Here is an 8,486-nt window from a genome sequence, read left to right on the forward strand (position 1 = left end):
ACCTTTGTTCAACGTGTGTGCTCCTGCACCACATTGGTGACCTCCGACTGGTTCAACCGTAGTTGAACCCCCGAACGCGCAATGGCCATCAACGCGATCAAGCTGCCGGAGTTCTGGGAAGCGCAGGCCGACACCTGGTTTCTTCAAGCCGAGGCCAAATTCCAGCTCCGGGGCGTCACGGCGGACGACACGAGGTACGTCTACGTGGTCGCTGCCCTTGGCTCCGGCACGGCCGCGCGCGTCGTGTCCTTCCTCCGGCACCCGCCGGACGAGGGCAAGTACGCAGCGCTCAAGCAGCTGCTCCTCGATACGTTTGGCCTCCCAGAGGCCGACCGCGCCGACCGTCTTTTGCACCTTCCCGCCCTCGGCGACACACGCCCGTCCGCCCGCATGGATTACATGCTAGCCCTGCTCGGCGACGGCCGCGTGGATTTTCCTGTTCCGTGCTCTCTTCCTCCGCGCGCTGCCTGTACAGGTGTGGCTCGCGTTGGCCGGGTCGACCATTACGGAACCGCGGGCCCTGGCCAGGGAGGCGGACAAGTACTTCGCAGCCCACGACGCGCGGCTGGCATATAGCATGGCCGTCGTGGGTCCCGGCGCCGCGCACGGCGCGGGTGGTTCGGATCCTTCCGAGCACGGCGTAGGTTTGGTGGATCACGGCGTGGCATGGCGTTCGGATCCTCCCGAATACGGCGTAGGTTTGGCGGATCGCCGCGTGGCATGGCGTTCGGTTCCTTCCGAGCGCGGCGTAGGTTTGGCGGATCCGTGCGTGGCCGCCGCCACGCCCCGCCCACCACCGTCGTCGCAACCGGTGCGGCGACCACCACCGGGCCACACCTGGTGCCATTTCCATGCCAGGTTCGGCCACAAGGCCAGGTCCTGTCGCCCGCCTTGTACTTTTGGCAGGTCGGGAAACGACCAGGCCGGCGCTCGCTTCCTGCCATGAGCGTCGGCCATACTGGCAGCCTGTTGTTCATCACGGACACCTTATCCGGGCGCCGTTACCTGTGCGACACGGGAGCGCAGGTGAGTGGCGTTCCCGCCGGTACGTCCGACAAGCAGTCCGCGGGCCGGGGCCCTGCGCTGCTTGCCGCAAACGGTACGTCCATTCGCACATACGGAAAACGCTGCCTTTCTCTGCGGTTCGGAGGGCAGGTTTTCCGATGGTCGTTCGTCACTGCCGACGTGCCTATGGCACTGCTCGGCGCGGACTTCCTGTGTGCCAATGGTCTACTGGTGGACGTCAAGCACAGAAGGCTTGTCCAGGCTGAGACGTTCAGCTCGCTCACTTGCGCGCTGCCCGCCTCGTTGAGCAGCTCCCGGAGCGGCTCATCGAGCGGCTTGCTGAGCGGTTCGGTTCCGGCCAGGTTCATCTGTACGCTTCCGGCAGCGAACGAATTCACCCGCCTCCTCGCGGGTTTCCCGGCCCTCACGCGGCCCACCTTCTCGGCGGGGGCCGTCAAGCACGGGGTGGGACACCACATCCCCACCGCCGGGCCACCGGTCTACGCCGCCTCGAGCCGATGAAGCTCGCCGTAGCTAAAGCGGAGTTCGCTACGCTGGAGCGGCTCGGCATCTTGCGGCGCTCCGAGAGTGCTTGGGCGTCGCCGCTTCACATCGTGCCAAAGCCCGGCGGGGGATGGCGACAATGCGGGGACTACCGGCGCCTCAACGACGCCACCACCCCCGACCGCTACCCCGTCCCCCACATCCAGGACTTCTCCGCCCTGTTGGCGGGCATGTCCTTCTTTTCGAAGGTGGACCTCATACGCGGCTACCATCAGGTCCACGTCAGGCCGGAGGACATCCCGAAGACGGCAGTCATCACGCCTTTCGGCCTTTTCGAATTTCTTCGGATGCCCTTCGGTTTGAAGAATGCGGCTCAGGCGTTCCAGTGCCTAATGGACAGCGTCTTGCGCGACTTGGATTTCGTCTACGTGTACCTGGACGACATCCTCGTCGCCAGCGCGTCCCGCGAAGAGCACCTACACCATCTCCGCACGCTCTTCGAACGTCTGGGCCAGCATGGCCTCATCGTGAACCCCGCCAAGTGCCGGTTCGGCGTCGCCGACATCAACTTTTTGGGGCACCGCGTCACAAGGCATGGGGCCGTCCCCCTACCGGCCAAGGTGGAGGCGGTGAAGGGGTTTCCGTGCCCCCGCACGATCAAGGGGCTCCAGGAGTTCCTGGGCATGGTAAACGTTTAACATCGGTTCCTGCCCCGCATCGCCCAGCTCCTGCGCCCCTTGCACGAGGCCCTCAGGGGCAAGCCGGGCAAAGGTGACATTACCTGGACCGAGCAGATGGACGCGGCGTTCGCGGGCACGAAGCTCGCCTTGGCTAACGCCACCATGCTCGCGCACCCGGCGTCCGATGCACCGATCGCCCTCACCACCGACGCCTCGGACTACGCGGTGGGCGCGGTGCACGAGCAATGGGTGCGTGGTGCCTGGCAACCATTGGCGTTCTTCAGCCGGCAGCTTCGCCCGCCCGAACGCCGCTATAGTACCTTCGACCGCGAGTTGCTCAGGCTTCACCTGGCGGTCAGGCACTTCCGCCATCTGCTCGAGGGCCGTGCGTTCACGGCCTTCGTCGACCACAAGCCACTGGTTTTCGCGATGGGCAAGGTCGCCGAGCCGTGGTCGGCCCGGCAGCAGCGTCACCTCTCAGCCGTGTCCGAGTACACGACGGACATCCGGCACATCACGGGGAAGGACAACCCGGTGGCGGATTGCCTTTCCCGGTCCGTCGCCCACGCAGTCCACCTTGGCATCTACTATGCCCGGATGGCGGCGGACCAGGCCGCCGACCCCGGCGTCCAGGCCTTGCGGACCGCCGTCACGGGCCTCCGCGTCACCGAGGTGCCGTTCGACGGCGCGGCCCTCTTGTGCGACGTCTCCCTCGGGCGGCCTCGCCCCATCGTGCCCGCGGGCTGGCAGCGCCAGGTTTTTGACGCCATCCACGGCCTGTCCCACCCGGGCACGAAGGCCTCCCAGAGGTTGGTCGCCGACAAGTTTGTCTGGCATGGCCTCCGGAAGGCCGTCCGCGGCTGGACCAGGACGTGCCTCGCATGCCAGCGCGCGAAGGTGCACCGGCACACCCAGGCCCCATTGGCCCCGTTTACGGTGCCGGCACGTAGGTTCGACCACGTGCACGTGGACCTGGTGGGACCTCTGCCCCCCTCGCGGGGCTTCACCCATGTCCTCACCATGGTGGACCGCACCACCCGGTGGCCGGAGGCCGTGCCTTTGGCGGCGACGACGGCGGCGGACATCGCGCAGGCGTTCATCGCCACCTGGGTCGCCCGGTTCGGCGCCCCCTCGGACATCTCGTCCGACCGCGGCCCCCAGTTCACCTCGGAGCTCTGGGGGGCGGTCACGCGGGGGCTCAGGGTCCAGCTGCACCGAACCACGGCCTACCACCCCCAGGCCAATGGCCTGTGCGAGCGGTTCTACCGCTCGTTGAAGGCCGCGCTCCGGGCCACCCTCCGCGACGGCGGCTGGGTCGACAGGCTCCCCTGGGTCCTGCTGGGCCTCCGGACGGCGCCCAAGGACGACCTGCGCGCAGCTGCGGCGGAGTTGGTCTTCGGACAGCCGCTGCGGGTGCCGGGCGAGTTCCTCCCCGACCCCACGGCACCATGGTCCGCGGCGCAGGAGCGCTCCGCGCTGCAGGAGACCGCCCGGAGGTTCACCCCGGTGCCGACGGCGCACCACGGGCACCCGCCTACGCACGTCGCCCCGGAGCTTCGCACCGCGGAGTACGTCTTCGTCCGGCACGACGCCCACCGGACACCACTGCGGCCCCCGTACGACGGGCCTTTCCGCGTGCTGGAGACCGGGGTGAAACATTTCACCTTGGACATCGGCGGCACTCCCGACCGCGTCTCGGTGGATCGCCTCAAGCCGGCCCACCTCGAAGTGGACCACCCACCGCTGGTGGCTCGGCCCCCGCGTCGGGGCCGCCCCCCTGCGGGCGGACCCCCGGCACCGCTCAGGCCCGCCGGCACGCCGCCCCCCGGTCCTGCACCCATCCCGGGTGCAACCGGAGGCATCCCTGCACCCCTGACGCCGCCAGTCGCCAGAGGGCGCTTCGGCCGGGTCATCCGGTTGCCCCGCAAACTGGCCCTCCAGGTGCGCGGGAATTCTGGGGGGGCGCGTGTGGCGGACACAAAAGCTCACTGGCGTGAGGGCATCATTCCACGCACCAAGTGGGCGGCGGCCACGCCCAAGGGGTAGGCGTGGCCGCGGGATATACACCGGGCGCGCAGCCCGGAGCGCTCCAGTGCGGATGAGTGAGCAATGAATAAAGAGCTCGATGATAACCAAAGCGTTGTGGCCTACCTTTGTTCAACGTATGTGCTCCCGCACCACAGTACCAAAGTTTGCTGTAAATCCATTCAGCTGTTTTCAAGTTATCCCATTTTTACCTGACACGACCTCTGACCTTTGACCTGGGGACCCTAAAATCTAATAAGTTCATCTTTACATCATTATAGATACCTGTACCAAGTTTGAATTAGATCACTTCAGCTGTTCTCAAGTTATAGACCTATAACAGACTTTGAACTTTGACCTCTTGGCCCCAAATACTAATCAGTTCATTGTTACATCATTATATATACCTGTACCAGGTTTGAATTAGATCACTTCAGCCATTCTTACGTTATATACATATTACAGACTTTGACCTTTGAGCTCTTGACCCTAAAATCTAGTCAGTTCATCTTTACATCATTCTACACAAGTGTACCAAATTTGGTCAGAATCCCATCACTGGTTCACAAGTTATCACGGTTAAAGGATTTTTACCTAACATGACATCTGACCTTTGGCCTTTGACCTCGTGACCACAAAATCTAACCAGATCATCTTTACCTCACCATACATACCTGCACTAAGTTTGCCTAAGATCCCTTCGGCCGTTCTCAAGTTATCGCGGTAACGAAAACCTATCACGGACAGACGGAAAGGCAGACTCCAACAAGACGGACAACTAGAACACATAATGCCTCCGGCGAATTCGTCGGCCAAGGCATAAAAACAGAGAAAACTAGAGCGGCACTCAGTAGAGAGCATACCTCCACCTGGTTGGCCATATCACTCAATGGTGAATAATCACTAAAAATTCTACTAGGTGGATCTGGATCCGGATATTCATCAAAATTGAATCGATTCTTCCTTGTCACACACACAACCTCTCCAACAGGTTTCGTCAAAATCCATCCATAACTTTTTGAGATAACCTGATATGTATCGTTTTTGGCCCGATCTTCCAATGGTGAAGATTTACTTGAAAAATTAAATAATTATCATATCCGAATCCATATTCGGATCTTCACCAAAATTGAATCTATTTGTCCTTGTCAGACACCCAACCGGTCCATCAAGTTTCGTCCAAATCCATCCATAACTTTTTGAGATATCCTGCTATGTATCGTTTATGGCCCGATCTCCCAATGGTGAAGAATCGCTTGAAAAATTCTACTCGCCGGATCCGAATCCGGATCTTCACCAAAATCGAATCATTTCGTCCTTGTCACATACGCAGGTGTAACATTTTTTGATTTTTTCCAATATGGCACCTGTAGCATGAGACCTATGACATCATAAATATCATTTTTTATTAATTCTACAGGAGGAATCGCTCCTATGGTCGAAATTTCGTGTCCAGCAGACTAACAGTTGAAGAGAAATTTTTTTCATACTCATTAGATCAATCGTACTTGTCGAATTATCATGTCATAATGAAGGCACCGATGACATCTTCATGAACATATCTTATTCCCCATGGGGAGTACTTGACAATGAGCCTTGTTTCATTTTTTTCCATTGAGCGATTTCAGAGATATGGAGGTGTAATGTTTTTCCAAGATGGCGTCCTTACCACGTGTCCTATGACGTTATAATTATGAATAAAATAATTCTGCCACTGCAGCAGTACAGTCACGTGAAAAAGTAAGTACACCCTATGTAAAGTTTTGACTTTTTCAACATATTGTTATGTCCGGGGGTAAAGGAATATCTAGAGCCAGGTAGATCTGTATAGGTAACATGCTTCGTCTGTCGCGATAGGGAATCGACCTGTAATAAGTTCTGTGTTTTAGGCGGTTTGTCGGGGAAGTGTATACCTGTGAACATACAAGGATGTTCGGGTGTTAAATAATTGTAGGGACTAAGATAAACCCCTGTGTGTCAGACCTGGTAATCATTCCTTTGTCCCTTATGGCAACGCACACATATAAACACTTAGATAGGTCCTTAGTGCACACATTAATTAGTTCCCTTCCCTTACAATGACCTTGGAAGAAGCCGGGCAGGAGGCCAGATCGGGGCACCGCCGGATGGCCGCCGCCAGCCGCACCACCAGCTGGCCTAGCAGCATCGCGTGAGACGAGCTGTACCCACGCCACAGGGAACGTGTGATTGGTTGGCGCGGAAGGCGCGAACCTCCAGCCAATCAGCGCGGGAGGCGCGAAGACGCAACTGAGAAGCGGGTTGTTCATGGGAGGGAAGGCGCTAGAAGGTTCGTTGGACGGCGGGAAGCTGTGATTGACTGGTTGGTGGTGCGCCAAGGCTGACGTCACAGACAAAGTTATAAAAGGACGGGCTGGACGACATTTGCCCTCGCTTGGTCTCTCTTTGCGCTGGACCCCTTTCGAGTTGGAGATTGTGATTCGCCCTTCTTTTTGCCTCCACGCTGGACGACATTTTCTCTCTTGGTCTCTTCCATTTCCCTGTCTGAGCTTGGAGCAGTGCTCGGCCTTTCGCGGTGCTTTTGGAGCTTGGAGTGAGGCGTGCTGCTGAACAGACAAGGCCGGGGCGAGCGGGACGTCGAGGCCTGGTGGCGCACGAGCGGGGCCGATCGGAGCCGCTTTGGTCGACGAACGCACCACTACTGACAGATAAGGCCGCACCCCACATTTCACAAATACATAACAAATGTTTTATTTTCCTTAATTCATTTTCCCTTGTCTCGTATCCGAAATCTGTGTGTGGGGACGTCCCGGTTAGGACATTTATTACCGGCGCGTATTTTCCTGTCCCGCTATCCTTGTAAATAAATCCTTGTATTATTTTCTGCATATATCTGAACGCAGTTTTCCGTGTGGTTTATTTAATTTGCATCGGCATTGGAGACGCCCCGAGGACAGGTAAGACTGCAGGGGTCTGGTGCCACCCCTCCACCCCGCGCAATTTTGTATAGCTTTCTGTCTTTGAGTCCGCCATTGAGTTTTCGCCTCGAGAGCTAAGGCCTTCGCAATCGGCTTCCGTGACCGCCTGATTTTCATCAAAGGCGGCCACACGACAATATTTCAACATACAGCTATTTGATGTTCATTTCAACAATATTGATAGATAAAGGTGATATAATACAACAAATATCATGAAACATTTACATTTTGTAGTCCATTGTATAATTTAAATAAACATAAATGCAAATTTTGCATGTGGAAAAAGTAAGTACACCCTTGGCTCTAATAGGTGGTATTGCCCCCTTTGGCAGAAACAACCTCAAGTAGGCATATCTTATAACTGTCTACCAGTCTCTGACATCGACTGGGAGAAATTTTAACCCACTCCTCCATGCAGAATTATTTCAGCTGTGCGATGTTTGAGGGGTTTCTTGCATGCACAGCTCGTTTCAAATCCGCCCACAACATCTCGATGGGATTTAGATCCGGGCTTTGACTTGGACATTCCAGAACCCTCCATTTCTTTATTTTCAGCCATTCCTTGGTGGATTTACTGGTATGTTTCGGGTCATTGTCATGTTGCAAGGTCCACCTTTGGTTGAGCTTCAACTCTTCGACAGATGGCCTCACATTATCCTCAAGCACCCTCTGGTACAATGAAGAATGCATAGTGGATTCTATGATGGTGAGCTGCCCAGGCCCTGATGCAGGAAAGCTGCCCCAAACCATAATATTTCCACCACCATGCTTTGCAGTTGGTATCAGGTTCTTGTGGTCAAATGCTGTCTTTGGTTTTCGCCAAACATGTCTTCTGGTACTGTGGCCAAATAGCTCGACCTTTGACTCATCTGTCCAGAGCACATTGTTCCAGAAGTGCTGGTCTTTGCCGACGTGTTCATTGGCAAACTTTAGTCTTGCCCTGATGTTCTTTCTGGACAGCAAAGGTTTCCTCCTGGCACACCTCCCATGTAGATCAAATTTGTGCAGCCTCTTTCTCATGGTAGACTCGTGTACTTTGACATCAACAGTGGCAAGAGCTACCTGTAGGTCCCGTGATGACATTCTGGGGTCTTAGAGACTTCTTTCAGCATCTTGCGGTCTGTTCTTGGGCTGAACTTGCTGGGGCGGCCTGGCCTGAACAAGTTGGCAGTTGTTTGGAATCTTCTCCACTTGTAGATGATCTTCCGGACAGTCGAATGATTGATTTCAAATTGTATGGAGATCTCTTTAAATCCCTTCCCAGACTCGTAGGCATCTATAACCTTCTTTCTGAAGACCTCAGAGAGGTCTTTTG

This window comes from Myxine glutinosa, chromosome 7, assembly GCF_964187855.1.
Source record: "Myxine glutinosa chromosome 7, kmMyxGlut1.1, whole genome shotgun sequence".
NCBI lineage: Eukaryota > Metazoa > Chordata > Myxini > Myxiniformes > Myxinidae > Myxine > Myxine glutinosa.